Genomic DNA, 21,208 nt, shown 5'->3' with positions numbered 1-21,208 from the left:
TAATTTAATGGGGTTTTTGTATACTTTCTAATGAATAATGAGAACACATTACAATTATTCAATTAAATATGCCGCTGTGGTTGATGTTGAGACAAGCTAAGCAATAGATAATCATTACAATTATGGTTCTGCTTTGTAATCCAGTTCTTTTTTTTTTTTCTTGGTGATGTGGGATAACATTTGTTGAAAGTGCTACTCGAACACACTCTAAATTATTGTTTTCTTGAAAATTATATTTTCTTCTGCGGGGAGTAGACTGGTTAATTAGTGTGAACACGCAAAACTGAAAAGAGTGAGTGGCCTCACTTCAACAACCCACTAAGCTTAAAATAGCATGCCAAAGCCACTCCTTCATGCATAGCGACAAGTGGATGCATGTAGCTAGGAACCGATTTATGACAAGTGGGAATGAATAGCGATGATTTCATATTTAGCTTTCCATGACATCATCACAAATCTTATGCCAAAGGACGTTGCTAATTTTTAACTATCACTTTGTTATGCCATGTATTTTTTTTTTTGGGGGTCGATGTTATGCCATGTATCTTTAAGTTGCAAGTGTGATTTTTGTCTTGTAGTGTAAATGTAAATGTCTAAAGGAACCTCAAATTCGTTAGAGAAAAATCGGAAAAACCCAATAGCAGTAGCGGACTAGCGGCTTTCACAGTACGATGCAATGCAACCCATATGCAAGTATAACACAACTGAAAATGTTTAGAATAGTATATGATGGGCTGTTTCTTCGGAGGACTTGCTTCATTTTATTTGGGCTATATGCATGATGAAGTCATCGAAGAAGAGCCTTCCTCTTATGGACTCAATTTATTTTTTGAGACTACTATACCAGAAAAAAAGTGTCCTCGATAGAAGACCACAGCAAGAAAAAATTACCTTTTGAAATGGGGACTTGGAATTGACGGAGAAAAAAGCACTAGGGTTAAGGCTGAGAAGAAATTGCAGAGATGGAAGGGGTGTTAACAATGGAATGAGAAAGGTAAAGGCGGATAGCGGTAGGTGGAGATGATCGCGGAATTCTGAAGGCTAAGTAACGACGGTGGTCGGCGAATGACTCGTTGGAAAGAACAAACCTAACACTAGTCACAATGAAAAATGTTTGCGCTGTTGCAGCATTTAATGGAAAAATAATTTTTTTATGTCATAATGAGTGTGTTCTTGTTATATTGTGAGTAATTGCAGAGAGTGGAAGTCAAGATGTTCGAAGGTGATAGGAGGTTAATTGACATTGCTAAGCGGGTGGAGCATAGTTAGTTAGCATTGGAGATCTGAAGCAAATGCTCACCGCCAAGGAAGGATGCAACAGTGGGGTGCGGACGCCAACCGTGTCTCCTACTACGGCCGGGAATACCAATGTGACTAACATGGACGTGGGTCTAGCTGAATCGCTTAGGCTTGCAGCACAACCGGGCTATGCACCTCCCAAAACAGACACAGGGGCGAACGTGGATGTTATACCCACCTGATTAGCGAAATCGAAAAGGGTAAGGTTCAGCTTGATTCCAAAGTGTGTGGGTTGTTAGATGTAATCATAGTTGTCAGAATCGAACCGGTGATCGAATCGGTTAGGTTACTGGTGGGTTATTGGTTCAATCGGTAGGTCACTGGTTGAACCGATAAAACCGATCGTACGTAAATAAAAAATATAAAATAGAAAAAAATTGAATAAAGTGACAATTAGGTCTATCCTTAAAATTTTTTACTTCAAATTAATTAGCCCTTGAAAAAAAAATAAAATATCAATTTAGTCCTTTAAGATAGTAAACGATGAACACATTACGTCCCTCCATTAATTTTTCATGTGAAATTTAGTGGTGATGCTTAGATGTCCCTACTAATTAGTCTTAAGTCGAAATCTTCGAAGACCTACTAACTCAATACTCTAAAAAATTTAAAATAAATATCTTTACTAACATTTTAATATGTAAATGTAAATATTAAAATATTTGATACTTATTTTAATAATTCTATAAATTCTAAAGAATTAAAAAAAATGAGTTTAAAACAAAAATTAAATTAAATAAATAAAAAATAATTTAGTTGTGTATGTATATAATATATAGAATAATTAGCACATAAACTTCCAAATGAACACATTAGCTTAGTGGCATTCCTTATCCTTGCCTAGCAAGGAGACGCAAGTTCGAAACCCATTGCATGCATTTTTGAATATTTGAGCACCATAGAACTGGCCGGTTCACGGATTGCATCGAACTAGTCAGTTTTGATCGATTTCATCCAGTTTGTGACGAACCGCCCGGGTTTAAGCGGTTTGCTTCTTTCTTCGGTCTAAAGCTAAAATCGAACCGGCCGGTCCGGTCCGGTTCTTACCACTATGGATGTAATAATCCCGAATTCTCCTGGGCATGATGATGATGTCACCATCGACGAATCTCTCTTAACTCCTTGGCCACGTACCCAAAGCACCACTGTATCTTTTAACTCCTTGGCCACGTACCCAAAGCACCACTGTATCTTTGTCAAGTGGAGGGCTTCTTTATTGGTCCATTGGCATGTCTAAAATGGGAGTCAGCTAGGCCCCAACCATAACAGCTGTTGCCCTCATAGAAGGGAACATGGTAGTTGTGCCTTTGTCCAAGTTATTGCAATGGTATGCAGAGAATGATTTACAAATTGCATGCTGAAGTGTCTTTGTAATAACAGGTCATGACACAACTTCCAACTCTCTCCCACTTGGACACCACAAGTCAAGTTTGCAACCATTCAGCTTGGACCTTATTTGGCAAGGCCGTCAAAGGTCCCAAAGATGGGGGCAGGTGAAATTGCATGCAGGATCCCATCGCCGGCGATGTGCAATATACCACAGATATCCCCTATAGCAAATGCAACTTTTGGAGTTGGGGCTTTTAAGCCTATACCCAGGTTGTGGGCGCAGAATGCACTGACAAGAAACATAGAGTCCCCAACAATGCTAATTCCACTGGCAAGTTAATTTTCTAAATATAACAACTTATGCAGTTTCATATATGATGTTAAAATCTAACTAGAGGGTAATGATGCCAACTTCATGTGCAGGGCTACGAGATGGAGTTTCGGCCGAGGATCAGCATGTCACTCTCATACGACAAGACTGTCATGGCAGCCTATAGATTCAAAAAGCCCAAGTCCAAAGAAGATTATGAGTAAGTTTTGGTTACTTTGTAAATGGACAATGCTTTGTTACAAAATGGGTGTTCCATCGGTTGTTAAGTTTGGTACTTAACTGGTCAGAGAGATGTTATACAAGTGCCTTGAATTATAGATGCCTCGAGGGATGTTCTTGTCTCTATGCCCTAGATACATTCCTCACACAGATGTGAGTTGTAACACCCTACCACACAGAGCTTTACACCTAGCATGTAAAACAGAAGTGGTGAGGCACTACGACTTCTAAAAAAATAAAAACTTATAACCCAAAATAAGCCTAAAATACAGAGTTACATAACCTATTTCTCCAAAATAGCCTCTAAGAGGAAGATAATACATCAAATACATAAGTAGTGGAGATAAAAGTATCTACATATATACATATATCCAAAATAAGGCCCAAAGACAAGGATCTCCGCTATGAGAAGCTTCCAGCATGCCTCAGTGAGGTACCGCCTGACCTGCATCTGAAAACCACAAATATCCATATAGAATGAGAACCGGGAGTTCTCAGCATGGTAAAGGTGTCACATACATAAGATATAAGGTCCTGGGAATGACAAAGGCAATCCTAGAATGCCGATACTTAGATTATAAAACTTAAAGTACAAAAACAGAAACCCTAATCGGGTGGGTTTCTAAGGTTCTAACTTAATCAAAATCGAACTAGAACCCTCAATCTCTCCGCCTTTCCTCCGTTCCTCCAACTCCGATAAAATTGCACAAACAGACAAGCAAACCATGACAAACACAAGTAGAATACAAGTAATACAAATAGCAAGTATAACAATTAGCATATTATATTCACATAGGAAATCTCAATTAATGCATAATCAAACAAAATCATACAAACGCATATGATGTGTGCCTTTCCCACTGGCTGTGAGCTTACGTGTCAGTTAACTGCCCGAATCTGACACACCCGGTAGCTAACCCGGATACTGTCTCTCGACTGCGCATCTCCAGGAGGCATAAGATTGGGGGATTAGTGTCCTACCACATTCTCCTGGAGGCATACACTAGGGAAAAATAAATCGGGAGATTAGTGTCCTACCACCTTCCCCTAGTGAGGCCGTGCCATACCGGTTGGGGGATTAGTGCCCTACCACCTTAAAGAAAGAGAGAGAAAGAATGTGAGGGAATACGTCAGGAGATTAGTACCCTACTACCTTCCTCACATCCTATAAAACACAATCACAAGGAATGCGGGAGAAAAGAATCGAGGGATTAGCGCCCTACCGCCTTCCCCACATTCAACACATCCATATCATCATCATGTTCAATCATTCTCAATTTTGTCATTATTAACTCTTTACATTTATTCATAATCATTGCAATTTTATACATAATTCATCATTTCAAATCTTACTTCACCCCCAAGCTCCACCTCTTCCTAGCTCCTTCTCATTACTAGGCATGCTATTAAGATCTAGGGTTAAAAGAATAAAAATAGAGGTTTAGAAGTTCGAAATTTAGCTTTAAAACACAAAATCTAGATTTGTTGAAACAGGGGTCACGCGTACACGTGGGTGTACGTTTTTCCATGCTCGCATACGCAAGCACCTTGCTCGCGTACGCACGCACGTCTCCCCGTCTATGGCAACAACGCCGCATCCAACCATTCACCATCCTGCTGCCACAGCGACGCCACCTCCAGTGATGAAAGCCGCGTGTAACGACCCAGCTTCTAGCATGTCATGACCAATGCTAGCCGCCAGGTGCTACTTCACGGCTTTCCTTAGAGACTCTAGACCTTATATTAAAAATTTACATATGAGCCTGTAGCGCTAATCGAGATTGCGTGTCAGATATATAGATATAACGAAATAGATAATAGCTATATAGATAATATAATATGAAGCATAGAAAATACATAAAATATAACAATATCATACATATATACCCGAAGGCTCATTTAGTACATCATAATTCACATCGGGTTACATCGTTGCTTATTTATGAAAATATTTACAGACTCTATATTTATACTAACATACCTCGACTCACAAGAATCACTCTAATCTGGAACCCATTCTAACTTGTTTTTTATAGATATTTGCAAAAGCACCTAACCCTCTAAAAGTCTATACAAAGCGAGGGCAAAGATGACTACTACTACTACTACTGCTACTATTATAACTACTACTGGTCATCGATCCCTGGTAGCTGAAGAAATACAGAAGTGCTGTGTGGAAGTAAAAGAAGTCGCTCTGACCCTCCGGTAATGCTACTACTGCTCATTAGTCCCAAGGCTGGAAACTCAAAGAAGATCTCGCCGGTTTGTATCTGCGAAATAAGGAAGTAAGGGGTGAGAACCTAAGGTTCCCAGCAGGGTACTACACAAGAAAACCTAAAGGGTTCCGCAGCCTAAGTGTAAAATTTCGCGCAGTTAGGTCGGTAAATCACACAAACAAGTACAAGCACAAGTATATAGCAGAATAGTAACCAAGCACATAATACAAGAAGCAGAGACAAAATACAATCACAGGTACAAGTAAGCAATCACAAACATAGAGAATGCAACAACCAAGTATGATGCATGCCTGGTCCTATGCTGGCCTTGAGCTTATGCGTCGGTTGACTACCCACAACCCGATGTTACCTAGGAACTAGTCCTAGATATGGTTTCCCAATTGCGTCCGTCCGTGTATACGTGTCGATGTGGTTAAGCATACCACCTGTCTGTGACAACAGGCAATCGTTGCAAAGTTTGATGCCATAATATACGCACAAAGGGGAAACATAGTTTTAGCAATCAATGGGTAAATACCTGCCTCCAAACAACCTCTAGCACCTTTGGTTTACAGTTCTTTTTTCGCGACACATCTCAATAAACTTTATCTCTAAGGGACTTCTCAGCCTTTCTTTTTAAATAAAATTTGTGCACCGGTCCTTTCTTAAAATATCTCACCCTTGTCACATATTTTACCATTTTGTTCATGGAATTTTTGTATCTTTTCAATTTTACCCTTTCTATACATAACTTCGTTTTTTTCCTAGTTTTCTTTAGACTTTTAGTGACGCTTTTACCACTAGTGTTATTAATTCACCATTTTACCATCATAATTTTTTTTTTCTAATAGACCTTTCTTCTTCATTGAGTTAATTAATCATTTTTAATTTGACTTTATGCCTAAAATTACTAATATGCCCCTAAGTTCTCTAGTTTTACCATTTAACTTGATTTATCGTCAAAATGTTATCAGGTTAATCCTAATATTTTTTTATGACCAAATTATCTATAATATTTTTAATTAATGCCAATTCTACCCTTAGGGACCTAAAATATCATTTTACCCTTTATTAATTTATTTACTTATTCTAGTTATTACCTTTTTACTGTTTTACTTCTAACTTTTACTAAAACTTTTATTTAGACCTAACACTTTATTGTAATTATAATCTTAATCCAATTAATTTATATAATTACTAATTTATCCTTGATAACACTAAGTTCATAATTTTACTTATATTTCTATTAAATTATATTTTTAACCCTTTTTTTACCCAAAATGACCATAACACCTTTCTTACTTTTACACCTTTGTTCCTTGGATTAAAATCAATTTTCTATCCTTTTCTTATCCCTTATACACATGACTTTCATGATCATTTAGTGGCTGAATTTTTAGGAATGCAGTTTTTTATTTTTATCCACTTTTAGTGACTCATAAGGCTTGAAACTTAAACCCCAAGTGCTCCAAATAATTTCAGTGATTTCATACAATTTATAGAGGCAAATAAGCTTCATATATTACTTAAATAACTGTCCAAAAATAGAGAAGCATCACTAAATTTCCAGAATTAAGAATCAAGCACAAAATCACCACAAAGTGGCTCATATGAATACCAAAAACAAGCACAAACATATTCTAACTAATCCTAACCCTTACCTCTTATGAATTCAGTTATTAAACCTTTCACACACTGCAAAACGTGCACACAAGGGCAGAAGCACAGCTGATCATGGTGCAACTTCGTTTTTGGCCAAAAGTGTCGCAAAAACGTCGAAATTCAACCACTTTGAGCTCGAATCTCTCTAACTCCTTAGGCGTGCTCTATGGGTACTTCAAGAGGAGTTATCTATACACAAAGGAGAGTAGGAATTCATCATGGCTACTGTTTTCAAAAGTAGAAAAGGAAAAGAGTAAGAACAAAGGTTTACCTAGCCTAAATTTTGGTATAAATGCAAGAATTAGCGAAAACGGGCAAGAGTTTATGTTTGTATGGTTTGAGTCCTTGAAGAACACATGAAGAACAATGGAAGAAGATTTGAAATAGGGGCTGGGGCGCAGAGAATAGGTCCAAGAGTTTTCTCTCTTTCTCTCTCAAGAATTCGGTCAAAAGAGTGTAAAAATGTGTAAAGTGTTTTGTGAATTTTGTAGCCAGTGCTTCCTTAAATAAAAAAAATCAAAGTCTTGATGAATTTATGATGGTAAAAGTAGCTAAAAGTTTCGTGGTAAAGGGCTGGAATTCAATGAATAAGGGGCGTGAAAACGAGGAAGCTTGGTCAGCGCTTGCGTGTCGAGCTTATCCACAGTTAACCGCAGTTAGTTACTCGGGGTTAAAAACACAGCAGAGTGGGGGTGAAAAGCTGAGATAGTCTTGGCGCAGAGGCTGAGAAGGAGATACAAGTTACTTAAATGCCAAGTAAGAAGATTTGGGGTCTCTAGGAGTCGTTTGTAGAATACTAGTTAGAAATTCGGTTCGGGTAACTTTTACTGTGTGGTAAAATAATTAATGGCTAAGATTTATTCTTAAAGAAATAAATCATGAATGAATGGATAATATTAATCTTGGGACACAATTATTTTTACCACTAGTTTCGAAGTTTTCGATTACAAGAGGTTTTTTCGGCGCACGCAAAACCGTCACTAAAAGTGAATTTCCGGCTCAAAAAGTCTCTAGTGAGGAAAATAAACCAATGGTAAGCTAATATTTATTATTTACTAGTCAAAATTGACTTAGGGGAATTAATTACCCTCATAAAGTCAATTTTGACCATATTAATGGCCTTTTTTTTAAAATTTTTAATTTTTTTTCTTTTTCTTTCTTTTCTCTTTTTTTCTTGAATTTTCGTTTTTTTACCATTGGGCCAGCCTCACTATTTCTTATTGGGCCGGGGTTCAAAATTTTGCAAAATAAATTTTAAAATAGCTAGAAAAATATGTTTACTAAAAATCAGGTTCTTACACGTTGCGTGCAGTGATCGCGTACGCAAGCTATGCAGAACAGCTAAAATGCTGAATACTGTATAATTTTCAATTTTGCCCTCCAAACTTTCGACGTGCATAACTTTTTCGTTTTAAAACATTTTTCATCCGTTCTTCGAATGGCATAAACTTCACGAATCCAATTTTTATGTGAAATAGGTTTGAAACAACTTGGGAGTCCGAAAGTCAAGTTATGGCTTGCCGAAGTTCAGCCAAAAATCTATTTTTACACAAAATTCTCAAACCTCAATTTTCATTAAAACCCAAACTCAAATCCAACCTCTTATACATATATTCAGCCTAGCAACATATCATAGCATACCAACACAGCACTAAAATTTCCACATCATACCACATTCAATCATACTTCAATATTACACAATTTCACACCTAAATTTCTCATTTTAATCAACAAGATTATCAACAATCTATCTTACTTGCATAATTCAATATCATCAACTAGTAAATCATTATTATCCAATCACCATTTAGCATCCTATTTCTACCATAACAATGATCTCCAACACGTGCTCAAACCATATAATCAATCATTATCACAAATACTCAACATACAACATACTTAATCATTCCAACCTATCCTATGGTCATCTAACCTAAGTTTTCACAAGACATTATATATTAAATATGAGAAACCTAAACCATACGTTGGCCCTTTTCCTCGTATATCCCAAGACAACACAATTAAGCAAACTCACGAGCCTCCAACACTAATATTCAGCAACCAATACCAAATCCTAGCCTTCACTTTCCATAAATAAGCTCCACTTCACATATATACACACCTATATCATATCATAGCACCCATACATACACACTTAATACCAAAATTACAATTAACTAAGGAATTTACTAGGGTTGAGGATCCTTACCTGGTATGTGCCTCAATTAAGCTAAAACTCACTAATTCCTCAAGTCAATTTGATCCTAAAACATCAAATTAACCAAGAATCTCAACACCCAAAACTACCAAATTTTCAAATTGGAGAAGAGAAAATAGAAGCTAAGAATGCAGTTTCCTCACCTTGCAATGTACTGAGCTTTGTAGAGCTCGTCACTGCGGACGCGTGGCCGCAAACGGTGCGGTGATCGAAGCTCGGAGTGAAAAGTTATGGGAGTTAGAATCAAAACCAAGGGTTAGGGCTCTTCTTCCCTTGCTCTCCCTCTAGGAACGTGTTTCCTTGGTTTGGGGAAGAAATGAGCTTCAGCTCATTATGTTAAGGAAAAGTGGGTTGGCCCTTGGGCCCATTTTGGGTCCAGTTCGACCGGTTTGGCCTGTTTGGTCCAATCTTGGGCTAGATTCTTTAAAATTAGTGTCAAAATTCTTGTTTTAATTAGCTCTATCTTATTTTACTATAAAATTTATATTTCTAATTCCTTTTATTAAAAATTAATTTATTGATTAATTATTTGCTAATTTTACGGGGTTTACATGAATGTTAAAGAATCATACACTTTATTCGGAGTCCCGTCATAACTACCTTACGCTCCGCACACATAATGTAACTAATTTTTTGTTTTAGCAGATAGTGAACACCATTGTGTGGCTTGCCTCACTCAGAGCACATCGAACCAAATCGGTGCGTGACTGATTTTTGCCTTCCTCATTTGCGAACCACATCCTGCACCTGAAGCAGGTTGAGGCAATCCTTCAGACTTATCTCGGCCGGTGGATGCCAGAAACAAATGAATTGGAGCATGTAAGGACCAATAATTTTGAGATATGTAAGCAGAAGTTAATGGCTATTTTTTTACTGCTATGATGATTATGTAAAGTAACTTCACTTTATACTACACAAGTGTTTGTCCTGATGTTAGAACCTTCTCATAGCTGGTACATGATGGTCCTTGATGTTAAAAAATGTAAGGTATTAGCGCTTGACATTTGCAGGACTACTGAGAAATGGCTATAAGAGAGCGAAATATGAGGAATATAGTGAGTTATTGTTGTATTCCTGGAAAACAAATGTTTTGCTGCAATGCATGCCATTACTATTGGTAGCTGACATGGTCATTTTGGTTTTCATATGTATGTCTCCTTTTTCCAGCTTGTCGTGCTTGGCCAGATATTTAGACTTGATAGGAACTTGCCAAGTTTCAATGTGATCTCTCCTGATCTAACTACTTGGGGAGCCATAAAATACCCACCTACAATTAAAACCGTCTAGACAGGTACGAATACTTTCTTCCCCAAAAGCCCGCAATTTTAACATCATTTTCACTTTACTTTGCTGGCCACAGCCAGAGATTTGCTTCTGAAACCTTTTCTCTTTCACTTTTAGAGATGATGATACTCCAATTTGGTGCCTCTATTGGCTACAACATGATGGCAACTTCAACCCTGCACCACTTCTGAAGAAGGTAAATTTCATGATCTTTCTAACTTTCATCAGCTTGATAACATTTAACATGTTGACCCATCAACTTCCACCAACAACCCTAACACCAACACTCCCTTTTTGAGTGTTCAGATTAACGAAGACAAATTCAGAATGAAGACTGCAACAAACATTATCAATTCAGAAACCAATCAGAACAAGCTAGAAGTCAAAGTCAATAGTGAAATGGCATGGTGCGAACTTCTTCGCACTGTTGCCTAGCTTGCGCCCTCCCAACTTATGTCACTGTCTTTTTTGCATGGCATAAATCTTTATTTTCTCGGATGCCATGACAACTTATGTCAAGTTTCTTTTCCTTTGTTTTGTTAAGCATGTATGTGTTATCCTCGGCTCCTTGGGTCCAAGACACTTGAAGTGGCTCTGATGCCACATGTGTCTTTTCATCTGTATGACTTCTTAGCATAGTTAGGAATAAGTTTGATTGATGCTGTTGTGTTTTGTGGAGAAGCGTGGTCCCGCTTGTGAGCAGGAGCACACAATCCACATTCACCTTTTGTATGGATTATGTCAATATGAATGAATGCAAGCAGTGGTCTCTAAAGTTAGTCTGTCTTTCTTACATTGTAAGCACACCTGTGCATGGCTTACTTAACTAATGATACGCAAGTAACATGTACTCCTGTGCTAAGGCTATTTAATTTACCAAGATCTTTTGCCACTTTTCGTTGTAATTTGTTGACCCAACCATGTTGAACCCCACCATGTGCTGAAATTGTATGGATTAAATGAAAACCAACCAACATGTAGGTATTTTTTCTTTCGCACAAACTAGCTTCATCTTTTTCCTTTTTCAGTAATAGACATAGTAAAACTAAAGAATAAGTCACACATAAAATGTGTAGGTAGAAAGTAAATAAAGTTAAAAACTTACAACTTGGCAATAATTAGAATTTCATTAGTTATTGCAATAGAATTCTTGTAATAAAAATTCAAATTCTAATTTAACATTAAGAATTCTATTTTCACTTTCAAGTAAGTGTTAAAAGTAGTTTTTATAAGTAGCTGTACATCGGTAATGTTATATAAATTTAAAACATGAATGCATAGGAAGCACATGATTTAACTTGTAAGTAGGTGAAAAGTAATAATTTCTAGAAGAAATTTAGAGTACGACTTGATCTGAAATTTTTGTTTACACATGTATATAAATCATAATGAATTATCCGATCAAGTGAAAAAGGTGAGCATAATTTAATATGAATTTAATCATGGTAACAAGGAAAAACAATTGTTGCGTTGTGCCAAATTTCATATTTAGAGCATGAGTTTGGATGATCAACTGAAGTTCAGCATTAATACCTCCAATTAGGTGTGAGTATGGGATTAAGTTCAGTAAATTAATGATTTAGTTCCTATTTACAAAATAAATTTGATATAAAATCAACTCCTCGGCCACATGTAAGTAGGTTTCATCTAATACCATCAATTCAGTATAGAGTATGAATTCATGTACCATCATTTGTGAACCTAAAAGTTTTATTCGTTCTTTAGACGATAAGTAGAACATAATTTATCATCAGTATCTTGATTTTATCTCTAACAAGGTATTAATATCAAGTTCATAGCATTAAGTGACATGGTTTTTACTCCTGCATCCAAAAATATCACCAATTTTATTTTCACGACATTAAATTTGAGACCTGAATTGGATTTAATTATATGTATTAACGTCGTTAAAAGGGCCACTTAAAAAAATTTCATCATTCAACCACAAACATTATACATACTACTACCTTAATTTTCAGAAAATTAAATCAGAAATTTCAAAGGATTCAAAATAGCCACCATACATGACCATACACTCTCCAAGTACCCTCTAACAGAGTCCATATGTATAACAACTTGGAATTCTTGAAGCACATTTTCACGGTGCGGAAAAATGCCAAAATAGCAAGCAAACAACACCAAAATAAAAACATCATCACATAGTAACAGTCCATAACATGATTCATAACTTATTCGGGTTCAAATTAACGTCACAATCCTTAGTATCATCTACTCATGAAGAATAATACATCCCTCCCAATTCACTTATCACGGTAACTACTCTCTACCTGTACAAGCCTTTGACCAAAGAAAACATACACATTACAAGTGGCTTGTAAACATTGAAATTGTTCGAAATCAGAGCGACCTGGGAAAGGTCTCCAGAAGCTTGCATGTCCTTTTTCGTGACCTTGTCTGCTCCGCTGAACCTTCTGCCTACAACATTAACAACAACAATATCTTTACATAGACACACGACATTGATCTTTCAACTAACCCACATCATAATGTAAACTGACTCACTACCCAAACACAGATCATATTATTGCTAACAATATTTATTGCCAAAATGGAGACAACACATTCCAAAAGTTGCAACTCAATTTAAGTCGCTATTGCTAACCATAGCATAATACAATTAAATGCTCTTACCCAAACTGATTGGCCACTGGTGCCTGCTGTTAGGATTTGGTTGAATTAGTCCCACATTGCTTAGGATAGCAAATGGAGTGGGTGGCCTAGGCTATAAATATGAGGCTAAGTTCTCCATTTGTTTTTGCACCAGTCAGAAACACTTTAAGCTTGTATCTGATTTTTCTTTTCTTCTGTACTCTTTGATTAGAGAGTGTTGTGAGGTGTAGTTAGATATTTGCTTTGAGAGAGTGTGGGTGTACTGGGGTGCCGGTGTTAGAGAGAAAGAAGTCTATGTGTTGTAACAATTTTCACATAGTGATATTCTCTGGTTGTCATTTGACAACGGCCGTGGTTTTTTCTCCGGTAATTGGAATTTTCACGTTAAATTCTTGTGTTGTGATTGTGTCTATTTTATTTCTCTGTCAAAGGTGTTTTCTCAAGGGGGAATGGTGTCTTATTCCCAACAAGTGGTATCAAAGCTTCGGTTTGGTGGGATTTATTCTTAGTATGCTCTGTGGTTGCAGCCTAGTCTGACCTTCCACATCAGAAAAGAATTTTGTCCTGTGGCTTGAGGTTGATCTTTGGTTGCTGTTGTTGTTGCTGGAAGGCAGTGTGACATTGTGAGAGTGCAGTTTGGAAAGGTTCTGGCTAAGGAAAGACCTGGTATTTAAGTGTGTCCATTGTGACCCACTTCTCTTTCCTGGGGGACCCTTCCTAGTGCACGGTCTACAGTTGAGTTATACTATTCCAGTATACAGTTGCAACAATGTCAGGATATTCAAGTGCTGTGAAGCTTGAAATAGAGAAATTTGATGGAAGAATCAATTTTGGCTTATGGGGTGCTGGTGTTAGAGAGAAAGAAGTCTATGTGTTGTAACAATTTTCACATAGTGATATTCTCTGGTTGTCATTTGACAACGGCCGTGGTTTTTTCTCCGGTAATTGGAGTTTCCACGTTAAATTCTTGTGTTGTGATTGTGTCTATTTTATTTCTCTGTCAAAGGTGTTTTCTCAAGGGGGAATGGTGTCTTATTCCCAACACCTGCCTCTGCATGAAGTCTATCGCCAATTATCCCTGATGCAGCCACACCTGGGCACCTAGTCCTTTGATGGCCCAATCGACCACAACTGTTGCATTTCCATCTCTTCCTACCAGTTGATGGGGATGCTTGGTTGCCACGTCCAGTCCCTTTGGTTCTCGCACAAACCGGATCCTTCACGCCTCCTCCCTGCGCTTCATTTTAAATGGGGTTGTCCCCTCGAAGTCCATACTTCATTTCCAAAGACGTGTCGTTCACAACCTTTTGCAAAATCGATTTGAAGTCCTCGTCGCTCATGCAGGCAACCTTTTCAAGCCTCTTGCATAACTATGAGAATGCACCGAATCTAGTACGGTAAATTGTCAACGATTTCTCGGACAGACACGGGCATGTCTCTCGCTTCATATCAATATTTGCTATTTTCGACCACCGTCGCAGCACAAGGCTATCGGGAATAACCACAACATCAAGTTGCACAAGAACAACTAGTATATGTACACATGGGAGTCCGAACGACTCCATTCTCAAACAGGAGCACATGAAGGTGTTCGTTGCATTCTCGTGCTTAACCTGCCATGCCATTTCTGGTTTGTGAAACTTCTGGATGTTGAACATCTGGCCACCTTCTATCTCGACACAATCATTTATCCTCACCCGCACACACCGTTTTAGCGACTCACGATATCTCCAAAACATCTCGTGCATGAATCGCGTGGCACCAGACTTCTTTAACTCTATGAACTGAGTTTGCAACACCGGAGTCCCGTAGCACGATTGAAATTCCAACTTATCCTCATTGTCTTTAAGAAAATTCACACACCTCTGGAAGTTTGTCACAAATTCAATCACCCCAAACCTGCTTTCGACAAACTATCCCAGAGACTCGCACCGACAAGTTGTTCTAATCCCCGTAAAGAATCTTCCACTAATATAAGCAGTTTTCCATGAATACTTCTTCCTATACAACTCATGCACCCATTCAACCTCCCTCATGCCACACTCATCAAGCATTGCCCCCCACACCACCTCAAATTCATCTATCTCGATGTCTACCACTATGAAATGTTTAAAAAGTTGTATGAATCGTGGGTTAAAAATTTTTGACGTCGCATACCGAAAAAGATGCCACGCGCACAATCGGTGATGAGCAGCAGGGAAAATCCTTTGAATATCTATGCGCATTGCTGGATCGCCATTGGAGATTACCAACTTTGGTGCTACACCCCCATGCACTCCAAAAATTGTTCAAGCACCTATACATAAGATTCTTGTGACTCACAAGACACCAAAGCCGTGCCAAATATGCACGTCTGGTTGTGATGGTTAACCCCGGAAAAAACCACTACGGGTAGATTATATTTGTTCAGTCTATAGGTCACATTGAGTGCCAGCACGTCACCAAATACCCCATAATTATACTGACTGCGCCCATCACTCCAAAACAGGTTGCACAAGTGTTATCCAGGACCCAATCTATGCCTCCAAAACATTTTTCCATCAACACAACCAACACCTTCTAGGAACCGAATTACTGCATTCACATCTCCATCCTACAATGCTCTTTGCCTCCTCACCTCGTTATACATATCTTGCTTTGTAAACGTGATCATGTTGAAGCCAGCAAGCTGGGCTACAAACGATTCATAGATTTTAGGAATGCTAATTCCTATATCCCGCATGCTTGTTAGATGAGCAATATCAACCTCTGAAATTTTCTTGTGTGATCTCAAGAAATCCACAAACTTCCCCAAAACAAGCTCGTGATTGTACTCATCGACAAATTGTGAGACATGCCACTTTCTGCTACCATCTTTCCTCTTAATTCTCATCACACCCACGCAACCACAACGAGTTATTACTTTATGTTCCTTCTTTCTATCAGTCTTCTCCAACCATTTCTTCTCTTTGAACCCCTCTCTATTGCAGACCCCTTAATGCGGCTAACAATCTCTCTGACAATATTTATTACCTTCTTTCCTTGTCTTGTTGCAAATCCCTTAATGCGGCTATAGATATTATAGAAACCGATTGCTTCCTCGGGCGTGTTAAATTCCATTAGAAGAACGTCTTCTGATCTAAGCCCACCCATATCTATATATCCATGCGATCCCCCACCCTCGCACTCCAAATTCCTACCCTCATCTTCAGCCTCATTGCCTAGGTCAAACAATACTTCCTGCAAAAAAATCAACAAAACCATGACGGCAAAATCATATATACCTTACAAACTTGGGAAAGTATTTGACGGAGCTCTTGTAGAAAGGTCCATCAAATAAAGTTGACTAAAATATTTGTATGTTGGGAACAAAACTCTCAAGAATTGATTAACGACTCTTTCTATTTCATTGTTGCAATTCTCACCATACTTTATTTTATCCACACACTCCACAGGTTGCAAATGTGACTCAACTTTATTCATCTATGAATATTAATTTAGTTAAATTGTTAAATTGTTCACAATACAAAGGTAATGAGAGGTACATTTATATATTAATATTATCAATTATTTCATATTTATTGTCATTCTTTATACATATCTTTGATGTAGGATATAGATAAAAAATTTATAATTAATAGTATACGTGTTTCTCCTTTAAGGTTAGGGTTCTACGGATTGGCAAATGAAACATTAGTTGGTACAATTCATATTTAACTGAATAAGAATATTTGTACGCTTCGGTGAAAGTTTTATTTAATTTAAAACAAATGCCAACTATTATATTGTAAAATGTAACAAGTTATTTAATTTTCATAACGTGTATAATAGTTAACATTTAGTTTATATTCGTAACATTGTTGTCAAACTCTCGAGTTAACTCGTAAACTCGTACGAGTTTACGAATTTAGGTAGTGAAATCGAGTTAACTCGAACACAAACTCGTTTTTGAGTAAACTCGGGTAGACTCGCATAAACTCGGTCAAACTCGCGAGTTTGAGAGCGAGTTAGCGAGTTTGCGTTAGGTGCCCATTTTGGCCAAAAATGACGTCATTTTGGCATTCTGGCCCAAAAAAAAACGAAAAAATGCTACCCACTTATCCTAAATCCCTAATTGGCTCAGTGACTCCCTCTTACCTCACTCTTTGATGTTCTCCCTCTCTCCCGCACTCATTGTTCTGACTTCACTCATTTGCCTTCATCGCCGTTCTTCGCCGGCTGGCACTCTTGCTCCTTTGTCTACTCAGCTTCGCGCACAACCCCGCGTCTTACTCTCTGCTCTGCTTCTCGCCTTCTCCTTATCTTGCTCTCTATTCTCTTTTATGCACGTCGAGCCTCTGCCGTGTCTACCGTGCTGTCGTTGAGCCTCTACCGTCGCGCAGAGTTGTATACGTTCGTCGAGCCTTTGCTACTTCTATTGATCTGCTCTGCTTTGCTGCCACCGTTCACCGTTTCTCTACCTCCACTGCTACACAACCTTGCCGCTTCTCTTCCTGCATGACCGCGCCACTTCACTACCTTCATTCAGGTATGTTTTTTTAAAAAGATTTCATAGTTGTTACTTGAGTTTATTATTGACTTCCTGAATTTTCTAGTTGTTACTTATTACTAATTTTAATTTTTTAGTTGTTCTGGTCTCTGGAATTGTATAAATTATGAATGTTTGAATTTTAATCATTGTTAATTCATTCTTTTGAATATCTAAATTCTGATCATTGAAAGCTATTGCAGTTACAAATTTAGTAAATTACAGTGTTATTGTGTGTCTATGTTAGTATATGATATGGTTCAATGTTCATAGTTGATTATTTGATTTAGGAGAAGAATTTTTATTTAGGGACAAACTTACTAATTTGATTATTTATTATTGTTGATTTAGGGATAAAATATTTGAAACTGTTGGTTTAAGGACAAAATGGTGAAGATGAGGATATTGATACCATGGAAGATGAAGATATTGAAGGATTTCAGTTCGACTTTTAGTTTATTAGGCCATTTACTTGTTATTTTGTTGTTTTCTTATATATATATATATATATATATTAAAAAAATTCATAACAGGTAAACTCGTACGAGTCTATGAGTCGAGTTTAGGTCAGCTCCACGAGTTTACTTAGACTCGCGAGTTTGACAACCTTGATTTGTAATGTATAGAATAATTAATATCCACTTAGGAAGTTATTTCAATTTCCAATACTATACCAATCTTACTTTATTTTATGCAGATCCCAAATTATTAATTTATATTTTTATTATGTCTCTTAATTGCTTTACACACTGGTATTATTTAGGTGTAATTATTTTGTTGGTTCTTATAGTTTTGCCAAATTTTTAATTAAGTCCCTATACTTTTTTTTAATTGAGTCTTTGCACCAAATTGTTTTTTAATTGGGTTCCTAATTTTTTTTCTTTTATTTAGGTTCTTGCACTAATTTTTTTTTTACTTGAGTCCCTATACAATTAAACTAATTATTGTCAAGGAGGACCTAATTGAAAAAAAAAATTTGGTACAAGGACCAAATTAAGAGAAAAAAAAGTATATAAATCTAATTGAAAATTTTACAAAAGTATAAGGATCAACAGAATAATTAAACCTATTTTTTATTATTATTACTCTCCATATATGTATCTACCATTATCATTCAGATTTTTTTTCTTAAATTATCAAAATTTAATGCTAGTAATCCTTAAATACAATATCAAAATATATTATTTTTCTCTAGCATAAACAAAAATGTACTATTGTAAGTTTTCAGCTAACAATTACAAATTTAACTTGCAATCTTTTTTTTTGGTGACTATTTAACTTGCAATCTAACATAGTGTAAGAACATTATAGTTTATTATTTTATTATATTATCTTTGTACCACATAATATAACATAAAGTAGAATTCTATATTTTACCACATCTTTAACATTATGTATCAATCTAATATATGTTAATTTATATGTTTATCGGGTTACCAAGTTATTTAAAAAATTAATTAATAAATATTCTTATCTTACTACATCTTTAACATTATATGTCAATCTAATAATTAGTAAAAAAAATACTACTAACTAACATAGAATTGATTAGAAATTCAAAAAAGAATTAGCAAAATATCTATGAGAATTTTTTACTCTACCATTAGTAGGTATAAATAATCTTGTGTCTTATATATGCCAATCAAATGATCAGTACCATATGCCAAATGAATAATATTAAATTAATAAATTTTTTGAATTATAATTTTTTATTTTAATTTAATTATAAACAAATTTGCATGTACTTAACTGTCAGTACTCTACAAAAGCAAAACAACAACATTCATAAAAAATTATTTATCAACACTGATTACACACTTCCTTGTATCCTAATTATTCTTTTCCTCCTCTCATACACGGCGCCAACAACTAACCTTTGTCATTGTCACTATCTAGTTCAGGAAATCACAAAAACTCATCCAAATAGTTGTGCCATATAAAATTGGGAAGACAAGTAAGAAAAATTGAAAAATGGTTAAAAATAATGAAAGCGTAGGATTATTGGACTAAAGAATTCAAGAAGAGGTTAAAGGTTTCTATAAGGGTTAAGTACAATTTTGGTCTCTAAGGTATAGGTCAAAAAAAATTTTCATCCCTAACCTTTTTTTGCATACAAAATCGTCCCTAAGGTTCAGCTAAACTTTTAAACCGTCCTTTGGAGTAAAATACCTTTCTCCTTCTTCACCAAAATAATCAGTTTTCATTCTTCTTTCTCTTCTCTGTCACACAACAGCATCTCATCTTCTTTTTCTTCTTTGTCGTCACAGAATCAAGAACAACAGCAATGAAGTAGAAATAAAGAAAGAAAAGAACAACAACAATTCATTAGAAGAGAAGAAAAAAAGAGCAACCATCACCATCTCTCTCAACTCTGGAGAACAACAACAAAGAAAGAAACTTTCAATACCATTTACTCTCAGCATTCTCATTTTCTTTCTCTATTTTCCTTCCCTATTCAGAATCAGAAGAAACAGAAGCAGAACAACAATAAAATCAAAATAAAATCAGAATCAACAACAACAATAGAATCAGAATTAATGTAATTAATAATAGAGTAAAGTATCATTTATGTCCCCAACATTTGGAGTAAGTCTCAAACCTATCCCTAACGTTTTAAATGTCCTATTTGTGTCATAGACGTTTCTAAATCGAATCAATGTTGTCCTACCGTCCAAATGACTAACATTTGGTTAACGGCGTTACACACGTGGACATTAAGTGAGTAAGCCCAAAGGTTGAGATACACACGTCTGCCTCTTTGCGCCCAATATATCGTTCATTATAGCAAATACGAAACGTCGAAGAATCAGAGCACCTCTACCCAACGTTTTTGATTCCAGTTCTCGTTACCATACACGTTTTTTCTCTTCATCGAGGCTGATCGTAGGGAGGGGCTGGAAGGTAGTTGGCGGATCGTTCTTGGGAGTTTTGCATGAAAGCTTACACCTTTGTTGTGGTGACAGAGTTTGATCGTGCGACGAGGTATGTAGTTGAAAAAAATTTTGTTTTTTGGGGTTTTATTGAGTAGTTCCACGAAGAAAAGATGGCCGGCAATGTATGAGATTGCGTGCATTTTTAGGGTTTAGTTGGTTTTTTGTATTCTCAGCAAAATGTTCGTTGCTTATGTTAGTTAGGGCATGAATTTACGTTTTTTGGTGATTGAATGTGTGCCTGCGATTATGTTGTTTTGTTATGTTTGCCTGTTGTAACAGGGTCTGTTGGTTAGGATGAGTTATTTTAGTGTCAAAGTTTACCACCAAGGTAGCTTTGGACTTCAACGAGGGTAATTGAAGTATTTGGGTGGGGAGACAACTGTCATAGACTACTGCAATGAAGATGAATGGAGCCTGATTGAGGTTTATGACATAGTGAGCAGACAAAGGTATTTGAAGAAAGATATTGCTGCAATGTGGTACAAATCACAGGATCAGAATACAGAAGAAGGCTTAAGGATGCTGCGAACTGATAAAGATGCAATGAATATGGCTAACATTGGGGTTAGGGAGGATATG

At 36.6% G+C, this 21,208-nt stretch overlaps 2 long non-coding RNA genes across 2 annotated transcripts; both read left to right on the top strand.

The window, feature by feature from the left end:
- On the top strand, positions 2,561-10,119 carry LOC107612539. The gene is made up of 3 exons (XR_001613800.2): positions 2,561-3,158; positions 3,278-3,331; positions 9,920-10,119. It is a non-coding gene; the product is annotated as an uncharacterized LOC107612539 (long non-coding RNA).
- LOC110265711 lies at positions 10,539-11,362 on the top strand. Its single transcript, XR_002351932.1, has 2 exons — positions 10,539-10,754; positions 10,858-11,362. It is a non-coding gene; the product is annotated as an uncharacterized LOC110265711 (long non-coding RNA).

This window comes from Arachis ipaensis, chromosome B08 (assembly GCF_000816755.2).
Source record: "Arachis ipaensis cultivar K30076 chromosome B08, Araip1.1, whole genome shotgun sequence".
NCBI lineage: Eukaryota > Viridiplantae > Streptophyta > Magnoliopsida > Fabales > Fabaceae > Arachis > Arachis ipaensis.
Note: the sequence above shows the minus strand (reverse complement) of the source record. Positions and strands in the feature narration are given on the sequence as shown.